This window comes from Quercus robur, chromosome 8 (assembly GCF_932294415.1).
Source record: "Quercus robur chromosome 8, dhQueRobu3.1, whole genome shotgun sequence".
NCBI lineage: Eukaryota > Viridiplantae > Streptophyta > Magnoliopsida > Fagales > Fagaceae > Quercus > Quercus robur.
In genome coordinates this window covers 53,851,469-53,862,687 of record NC_065541.1, presented here as the reverse complement: position 1 = coordinate 53,862,687, position 11,219 = coordinate 53,851,469, and positions in this window count along the sequence as shown.

Sequence of the window (11,219 nt, the reverse complement as noted above, 5' to 3'; positions counted from 1 at the left end):
AAAAATAATTTTTTTGATGGTGGCGGTTGCGGTGGTGGTGGCGGTTGTGGTGGCGGTGGTGGTAGTGATAGTGGTGGTGGTAGTGGCTGTGATTGTTGTTTATTGTAGAAAATATATTATTCTATCATGTGGCAGCGGTGGGAGAGTTGGCGGCGGTGGAAGAGTCGGTGGCAGCGACGGTGGCGACGGTAGTGGCGGCGGTGGTAGCGGCGGTAGTGGCAGCGGTAGTGATTGCGGTGGCGGTGGAAGAGTCGATGGCAGCGGTGGCGGCGGTAGTGACAGCGGTAGCGGTTGCGGATGGTTATGATTGTTGTTTATTGTAGTAGATATATTATTTTATTGTAGGAGATATATTATTTTATTGTGTTGAAAGCTAAAATAGATCCACTGCTGCAGCATGTGTGTAGGTAAAATAGATAAAGTAACTTTTATCACCGGCTAGAATTTTATCACCCATTCTTGAAGGTTGGGAGGAAGCCACAGTTGACAAACTCATCAAGAAAGATTCAAGGACTTGGGATGATGATGTTATCGATGGCCTTTTTGTTCCGGAGGAAGCTGCCATCATTAAATCAATCCTGCTCTCAAGATTCCCTACTGAAGACAAACTGTTTTGGCCATGGACTCAAACAGGGAAGTACAGCTACAAATCTAGTTACAGATTTTTAAAGTATGAAGATGAAGTTTCAGGGGCGACGGATGCACTAGCAGAGGACAGAAATTTCTGGCGCAACATTTGGGATTTGCGTGTTCCAAATAAGATAAAAATTTTCTGTGGAGAGCATGTCGTGAGGTAGTCCCAACAAAAGCTAACTTGAAGCGACGCCACATTATGGAGAACGGCAGGTGCGAGCGTTGTATGATGGAGGATGAAACCGCATTACATGCATTGTGGTCTTGCAGCAAGAATAGGGCTGCCTGGACGTCATCAGAGTGGAATGGTTGCCAGAACATAAGCCCGATAAACTTTAAGGAGCTATTATCGTGGATATTTAAAAATCATGGCAATCCGGAGCTTTTTGCGATGGTGATGTGGAGCTTATGGAACCAAAGGAATCAAGTTCGGCTCAACAAGCCTTGCTGCCCATCGGACCTGATTGAAGCACAGGCGAAGGAAAAATTGGAGGAATTCATGGCTACAATCCCAGACAAACCAGCAACCTTACCTCAACAGAGAACGAACTGGAAACCACCTGATGCGAGAAGTTTCAAAATAAATTTTGACGGCGCAATCTTCAAGTAGGAAAATAAGAACGGGATTGGGGTGGTTATTCGTGATCACATAGGGGCTGTTATGGCCTCTCTTGCTCAAACCGTTGCACCTGCTATGCAGCCCATTGAGATTGAAGCAGTAGCAGCTGCTCAGGCGCAGGAGTTTGGAGAGGAAATTGGCATAACAGAGGTTGTACTTGAAGGTGACTCAGAGCTGATTATGAACTCACGTAAAGGAGGAGGACACTCTATAGCTTCAGTGGAGCCATTACTGCATGATGCCATGGTTTTCTCTAGTCGTTATGCAAAATTGCTATACTCTCATTGTAGAAGAGATGGCAATTGATTAGCACATAGTCTAGCAAGACATTCTATTAATGTCTCAAGCTATGTAGTTTGGATGGAGGGAGTCCCCGATCCACTATACACAGTTGTTCAACAAGATGTAGCCAATTTGGCAAGCTAATTTCAATAAAGTATCAATTTGTTTTCTCAAAAAAAAAAAAAAAAAAAAAAAAAAAAGTAACTTTTGGTGGAGCTAAAAAGCTAAATTTTTAGCTCCACTGCTATGGATGCTCTTATGCTCTTCAATGTCATTCTGACCCAATAAAAAAGCTTTTTAATAACTTTACGGTGAAATTGCCATAGAACTTAGAGGATCTTAATTCGACCCTAGGGGTTTGTTTGTTGTTTATGTGCTTATTTGAAGAGTGTTGAGAAAAAAATTAGGGTATTTATTTAGCTTATCAAATTTTATTATGTATCTCTTTTAAAGCTTAATTTTTTTAAATGTATAGCTATACTTCTACCCAACTTAATTATTAAGCCCAATAAACCAATGACAATAAATTATTCGAATGAGTTGATACTAGAGGATGAAATTAATCAACTGCCTCCTCTTTAGTCAAAGCAAATTAGCAAATCAATTATCTCATCAGTTAAGTGTGCATTTGAATGAGTTTATTTTCATCAATTTATTTTGACCATTATGTAAAAATATAGTTACATTTTGAAAAAAAAAAAAAAAAAAATTCTTTAAAAGATTATACATTCTTTTTTGAGGTGAAAATAAACATTCCCCAAGCTTGGAGTTATCAATAAATAGAACTCATCTTATGTTTATTCCACCAAACAATATTGTTCTAAAATTTTTATCTTTAAAAAAAAAAAAAAAAAAAAAAAAAAAAAAAAACACCAAACCCTAACCTGTTATGACTTACTCATGAGTGAAAAAAAAATTTTGAGTAGTTTTTCAAACATAAAAATCCATAACATTTTTCACAATAATTGAGTTGATAAGTTTTTTTTGGTTGTTCACCTTTGACATCATTTTTTTTATCTATCACAAACAATTTACCACATCAACACAACATATATAAAAAATAAAAAAAAAATAAAAAAAATTGTGTTTAGAGACTTTCTTGATTTTTTATTTCTTAATTTTATAAAGTTCTGATTGAAAATTCTCTCTAATATAAACATGTACATGCAAGCAGAAAGATAGATACGCCTGTTGAAAAAGGGTTGTCTAGCATACCATCCCATCAACACATAGGAATTGCCACGTAAAGAATGATGCAATATTATGTTTTGGATTATATTTATTCGAGTAATACACAATATTTTTCAAAAATATTTTTCATGACAAATGAGTTTGATAATTAAGTTTTTATTGTGTCCCATTATGGGTATTGGTAACATCATTTTATCACTTAGGGCATGTTTGGTAGACTATAATAGGCACTGTAATGTAATAGTTATTTCTATGATTTAGCTATTCAATAATTTGGTTATGTTTTTATTACAGGAAATAGTCATTCCTTATAAATAGTTTTTCTTTAAAATGAGGAATAACTATTTCTCTCTAAAAGGGTTGTAATAACTATTCCTTAGTAGATACAATAATTTATAATATTAATATATTTCCAAATAAATAAATTTTTCATATTCACCTAACAATTATGGAAATAAAAAATCATCAAAAAATAACTCATCTCTCTAAAATTTAAAATATATTATTTTCTAGGAAATATATTTGTATGAATGAGATATTTCCTAAAATAGATCATAAATTTTATTCTAATGTTACAACTTACAACCAAACTAATGAATAAGTTTAGTTATTCCATTATAACACATTTTATTACTGGTAATAAAGATTATCATTCTTGTTGTAATTCACATTCAGTGTACCAAACTTACCCTTATTATTAATTAACAATTTACGGTATTGGTAACTGTAAAATCTTTTGTAAATTTTTGCTGGCCGAAAGTTATTGTATTTATTCACATTATGGGCTGTTCCTGTGGGGGGCAGCCTGAAATGACTCATGTGGCTTGCATTAGATTGCACAAAGTTCACATTGTCATATCTGTTATCATTTCATGATGTATCCATTCTTGCAATCACAATCACAATGTCATACCATGTTAAAATCAGTAGCTTTACCCAATGAAGATGTATGGTCGATATTCAACTCAATTATAGAACATTCATATTATGTGAAATACGCGAATAAGAAAAAAGTGATATAAGAAACACACAAAATAAATAAATAAATAAATATATATATATATATATATATATAAAATGTACAATTGTAGATAGAATAGATTGTGATTAGTAACCTCATTTTCACATAGATTCACTATTAATATTAGTCACAATATAACAAATCAATTGTTATAAAAATAATTGTGAAATTAATAAAAGTACAATGGTGTTTTGAATATAACACATCAATTATGCAAAGAGAGCAAGGATAAAGGAATTGTGCAAATTTATATTGATACTATTTATTTTGCATTTAGATTTTTATTCTTTTTTTACGTATCACAATAATGAAGGAAGACAATTGTTGGTTGTTTTTGTGTGTGTGAAGAAAGAGAAACAATTTAAAAAATCAAGAAAATTTGATATTTTAATAAAATGTAGTGTAAAATAGATAATCTTATGTGAGGTGTTTTGAAAAGTGAGTATGTAACATAGAAAATGTAGGTTCTTATACTAAAATATTTTTCTTCTTCACCCAAATTGTTATTTAATTATATTGTCTTTGAATTTACCCTGCTCCTTGTGGTTCAACCTTAGTGCTCCGAGAATTATATTGCTACGATCTCCTGCACTTGGGAGTGAGCAAGCAGGTGCTTACCTGGTTCCACCTCAGCATCAACAGTCCCAAAACAGGCAGTAGCACCGTGGACTCCCCCAACTTTACATGGTTACAAGATCAATTTCGACGGAGCAATTTTTGAACAAGAAAACATAGCTGGTTTGGGAGTAGTTATACAAACCATGATGGAATGGTGATGGCTTCACTGTCTGAGATTATTTCGCTGCCATCAACAGTCATTGAAGTGGAAACTCTAGCAGCATGGCGGGCAGTGGAGTTCGCTCTAGAATTGGGATTTGATAACATCTTCCTCGAGGGTGATTTTGAAGTCTTAATCAAGCTCTTGAACAGTAGCAGCAGGTCTTTAGCGCCTTTTGGGCACATCAGAAACAATATTCTTTTTCTTGCTTCACGCTTCTCATGTTTTAATGTTGCACATGTCCAACGACAATATAATAAGGTTGCTCATTCGCTAGAAGAGCAATCTTTTCATCCCCTTTGCCCGTCTGGATGGAAGATGTTCCACCAAACCTTTTAACTGTAATTCAGGTTGATTTAAATAGTCCCTTAATAATAGGTAGCAATTTGTTTCTCAAAAAAAAAAAAAAAATAGTAATAGGTTAATAAATAATTACCAAAAATTTTAGGTAGACAGTCAATAGAAAGCATAATCACTGTTGGTCACTCAACTAAAAAAGAAAAGAAAATAGTTCTCAGACATCATCAATTTCCAAAAAACTGATGTCAAAGATATATGGTTCTAGATTATCGGAACCAGACGCTACCTTAAAGCCAAAAAGGTCTATATATATATCCTCGGATTCTGCACTTAGGATAGGATAACTGGAATTCAATGCCTTTTCTTTATCCAGTTGGAGCACAATAATGAGGCATATGCTGCTGCCTTCATCAATGTCACACGATTTACTGCATTCTCTACCTACGACTCATGAATGCAAAAATCATAATGCTCCGCGACATGACTAAACTGTGAGACCTAATTTTTGTTCCAACTAACCATAAAAAGGTTGGTCTCCATGAAGTTTGCCTACCAAGTAATAGAGGCTTACTTAACTTCTTATTCTTTTTCTTCTTCTTTTTTTATTTTTTTTTATTTTTTTATTTTTATTTTTTATTTTTTAGAGGTAGTTTCAACCTATGATGTCATGTCCATTTTTAATGATTATTCTTTATTATCAGAGAAAAACACTAATAATCATGACATTAATTGGTTTTTGGTTGTTTTCAGTATATGTAGAAATTGAACCGTAGATTTATTATTTGATAACAAAATTTTTTACCAATTGAGCTAATTGGAGTTCTTATAGACTTAACTTTTTTGTTGAGAAGAAGAGGCTTACTTAACTTGTACAATACAAACATAAGAAGTTTAGCAGTCAAAAGTTTTGGACAGCAATATCGGATATCTCCTTCTATATACTTATTCCTAGGTATATAATATAATTCAAACTTGGGAGACTTTTTAATTGAATACCTCCTGTTTGGTTGGAGTAAAATACATGAGCTCACATTCATCAAAATATGACACTAGAGCACATGTGCAAGCAATTTTTAGATAGATAAATTGTTAACCTCTAGATAATCAAAATATGACATAGTCTAGTGCACCATAATCTGCCCATATTTGGCTTCATTTATTTTACCATACATTAACGCAATTCACAGTGATGACCTGCATGGAGCGCAATGAGCAAAATAAAAAACTCAAAATGGGTCATTCCTAGGATAAACAGTGATACTCATATTGCCTAATGTGATAATTTGGCTCTTAGCTACAAATACAATAGCTGAAAATTTCCAATTAAAGATGAAATGATGCTGACAGACACAGTACACTGAGTCCGATGATAGTGACAATGGGATAAGTGTCGTACGAAAATTCTATCTCTATACTACCATAGAGAAAGCAAACCACTATTGACCATAAACATAGCATTATCTTTTTGAGCCGAACCTTATTCATGGGATTGTTGTCTCCATTTTCTGTGTATCCTGTGCAAGCACAGGCACTCAATAGTGGAAAAAAAGAAAGAAAATAAAGATCGATGTAATTATCAATTTGAAAGTTTGGATTGCCCAGTTCCAGTGCGCTTCCACGCGGATACTAAGCCGAAAAGAAATACCAAGAGATTTGCCGACGGTGCCTAGTTAGAACCGTATTTCATTTTCATTGGTCAACATTTGGATAAGCTATTGAGAGCCGACAACCTTTTCCACACCACATGGATGACTTTTTTTTTGATGGAATACATGGATGACTTATATCTAGGCATTATCGTATTTAATGTACAAAACCTTGAAGTGAATGATGGACATTAGGGCTGTTTGGATTTTCAGTTTCCATTACACATAATTCTGTTTTCATCGCCCATAACTCAAAATTGGTGGGTCCCACAGCTAAGTAGTGTGTTTGGATGTATTTTCAGTTTTTGTTTCTATCATTCAATTATCTAATTTTTAAGTGATGAGTTATGAAAACTGAAAACAAATTTTAGGTGTTTTCAATTTCCGAAACTCAATTTCCATGGCATTTTCGTAATTAAAGACACATGCATGAGACCCACTGTCAGTGCAAAGTCACACCATCCCACCTTTTGATACTACTTGCAATGGCTCTCTTCATCAATGGGAACCAGATCACTCCTCCATCTTCATACCACCATCTTTTTTTCTTTTTTTTTTGGTAAACTATACCACCATCTCCATACCACCACCAATCGGAGTTTAGACCCACCATCTTTTTTTTTTTCTTTTTTTCTTTTTTTGTGGTAAACTATACCACCATCTTCATACCACCACTGATCGGAGCTCAGACCCACCATCTTCTCCATCCTTCTTGACTCCACCATTGGCACCATCATCTCAGTCTCAGACCCATTAATCTCCAAAATCAAGAAACAAACTTTTCAATTCAAACAATCTCCAAAATCTCTGACCCACTACTCTGTTTTTCTCTCTCTTTCAATCTCATATTTCACATCAATGGCGTCACTCGTCGCTCGTCGATCCGGCTTTGTCGCTCATCAATGGCATTGCTCATCACTCGTTGGCTTTTTCAAATTTTTCATTCAAAATCTCAATTCGGCTTTGTTGCTCATTGATCCAAAGAGAGAGAGAGAGAGAGAGAGAGAGAGAGAGAGAGAGAGAGAGATCTATGAAAAATCACACTAGGCGCAACCTTCATCAAGCTCAGAATAGTCACACTAGGTGCAACCTTGGAGTTTTTTAGTAAAAAAAATAAAAAATACATTAATTTGATAATATACTCACATGGGTTTAGGTTTGCATTTTGGGAGAGTAACAGGGCTGAAGGGGTGAAGGGGAAATGAGAAGTGAAGAAAATGGTGGGGAATGAGGGTGAGGCGGGTAGTCCATGACCAAGTGCTCAAGTATGGGTCCCACAAAAAGTAGAAAAAATTGAGTGATGAGAAGCTGAAAAATATGTGCCAAACGGGTGGGGTATAGAAAATTGGGGTATTTTATGTGATGAGTGATGAGTGTCGAGTGATGAAAATTGAGTGAGGAGTGATGAGTAATTGTTTTCAAAAAACCAAATAGACCCTAGACAGTCTCAAACTCTCATCTCATGTTTTTTTTTTTTTTTGGATAGTTACAATCAGGGACTTGACACCTCATGATTCTTTAGAGAGGTTAATTCATTTGCAGCAATTCTAATTGCATAATTGTCCTCGAAAAATCTTTCACCCAATTTCCTTGAGAATCTTAAATTAGCTCACCAACTCTTGCTGGACCCAGGTTTTCAAGTGATGATCTATCTTTATTAACATTAAGCATGAACCATCTTTCATTCGGCCTTAATCACATAAATGAATATTGATAATTTGTTCTGCCATTCAAAGGTTTGATGAAATAATAATAGAACTATACTCTATTACCCTTCTGAAACAAATTTCAGGAAGATTGCAATGATTCCTGAATGGAAAATAAATTCCAAATTCCCATATAAAAAAATATTGGCCAGGGAAAAGAAAATGATGATTAAGTTTTGCAAGGACCGAATGGACCAAAATGGACCGAATAGACCAAAGTAGACTGAAATGACCGAAATGGATTGAAGTAGACCGAAATGGACCGAATTAGACCAAAATGGACTTTCATGAACAACTCTGCCACAGATAACTGCTTAACGTCTACAGGTTTTTCTCTTTAAATTATCTCTGTTTATGTTTTGATGAAATGGTTTTTTTTTTTTTTTTTTTTTTTTGGTTGGGTATTAATAATGTGTGTGCTGATGTCTGTGTAGAAGGACAATAAGTACATTGCTTCTATCATATGAACAAACACATAGGCCAGCTCAAGGCCTAGGCTTTAGGTCCCGTTACAATATAGTCCTACCACTTTTATAAAGAGGCTCCATCTCCATTATTATAAAAGAAAAATACCCAAATTGGGTGGAATGTACGCTTAGACAGGATCAGAAAAATCTTATAATACTGCACTCTTGAAGGACATGAACAATAGACTCCATGTAGTCAAAATACCTTCAACTTGAACTTCCCAAATGTCAGCTGAACCAATGTTAAATTTTTTTTTTTTTTGCTTTCTCCTCTCTCTTTGAATCATTCAACATCTTTAACAGAAACAAAGCCTAACTTAATTCTTTGGTAAACGTTGGCGTTTGACTAATACAGAAGGATTGGAAGAAGCAGACTAATCAACACTGTCCTTAGCGAAGGTTGACAGATTAAGGGAAATAACTTTCAAACGTTGTTCAACTCAGGGAAGCAGTCATAATATTACAGCTTCTATATCTTGATTAAGAACCTGGTCATTGAATAATGTTTTTTTGAGGGGTCCAAGGAAGACCAGTTGTCACCTCAGAAGTTAGCATGTAACATTACTGATTATCTAATAGAAGACAAGCTTTCCAGTTTTGCAAGCAGTCCATTGTTAATCATCTAGTGCGAATTAAGTTGATTAACACTTCCCTCTTTTTCTTTCGACTTTTACACCATCATCCCTCTCTCTGAATCCCACAAATAAGTTTTTTACTTCCAAACTGATAATCACATGAGCATGCACATACACAAAGGGCATTTAATCAGTTCTTCCTGTTTTTCTATGTAATAAGGTAATCGCATTGGAATACAAGCCTAGTGTTAATAGCTCTTGGTTCTTGTTCAACTTACCAAATTTGACTTAATTTTTGGCGTAAAAATTCTTGTTTGAAGTATAAGACCACACAGCCCATGAACACGAAGTTTTTGTTTGGCGATTTTCATCCCTCATATCTCAATTTCAATTACTCATTACTCAAAGATTGTATGCCCCACTGACACAAGTATTGTTTGGGTTGATTCTCTTCACTCAAAAATATTGTGAATAAGTATGCATTTGGCATAGCTTAATTTTGCCAGTTTATTTTATTATTTAACTTATTTTTGCTATTATTCATGAGTTTCACTATACTTTTTGTTATTATTTATGGGTTTTACTGTACTATTTTAACTAACTTTTACATTTTATATACCGTACTTTTAGTAAAAAGTTTTCAATTTTAACAGAATAAACGGATTCCAAACAAACCCTGAATGATGAGAAATGAGAACAAGTTTGTGATATTTTTTAGATTTTAAGTTACGAGCTAAGTGACATTTCGGTAATAACAAATGATCTTATGTGTAAGACTCGTTACAGAGATTTGTCACACTCAAAGTCAGACCAACTGCTCTTTCTTCTTTTCTCTTTCTTTTTTCTCCGGGCCATGTTTTCCCTTCAGCTTCTTCTTTCTTTCTTCTTCACGCCTATATCTTCTCCAGCTTCTTCTTCTTTCTTTTCTTTCTTTATTTTATTTAGCTATGATTTTCAGAATAAATAAGTTATAATTAATGGGTTTATAAAATTTATTGAGAATGGAGGAGCAGTGAGTTTTTCTGGATTCTTATAGTCTTTGATGGGTCTATTTGGCATGAGATTTTTAGTTTCACTAATAGTTGTAATTTATGGGCTTTTAAGGTTTATTGGTACTAGAACTGCAGTGGGTCATTCTGGGTTCTTGTAATCTTTTACGAATTTCTCTCTTATTTGGCCTGGGCTGTGAGTGTGTTTTTGGTAAAGTCAGCTTTGTGGATTTTGGCTAACTGTGAAGAAAGAATTTGCACAAAGACTTTGTAATGTAAGAAGCAGATAAAGTTTATTTTGATATTATGGCATAAGAAATTTGCATAACATTTGTTTCAAGAGAGAGAGAGTCACTATCATCTAAGGTCCATCCGAGCTTCTTCTGCCTCTGTCTTTCTTTCTTCAATTAAAGGAGCTTCTTCAGTGCCTGTCTTTTCTTACTTTCACAAGAGTTCTTAAGACTAGTGGGCTCCACTTTTTTGAGTTAAAGTTGCTTTTTTTAACTGAAAACTAGGCCAAGTTTTGATGCAAACACAAAGGGGAGTGAGAGTATCTCCAGCAGCCTCTCCAAATTTTTGTTTAATTTTTGCCTGTTTAAAGAATGAACAGTGATATTTAGCTTTTATCTATCTACTTTTTAAAATACACTTTCCAACAGACTCTCTATTCTTTCTCTATCTCATTTAAATATTATTTCTTTAATCTTTCTTTATTATTTTTTTATTCTTCCCCAATAACTATATTTTTCAAATTTCTAACAGCTATATTTTTAAACTTCCCAACGGTAACATTTTCAAAATTTTCAACAATTATATAGGCTTTTTTTTAAGGGTCATATTTTTCAAATGGTAATATTTCTCAATAGTCATATGTTTAAAAAAACTTGATAAATTTTAAGATTTACATAGTTTTGATAAATTTCAAATTACATAAAATTTTTAAAGTACTTGTACAAAACATATAGTCATGAAGATCAAGCTACAGTTAGAAGTATTCATGAAGATCGCATAG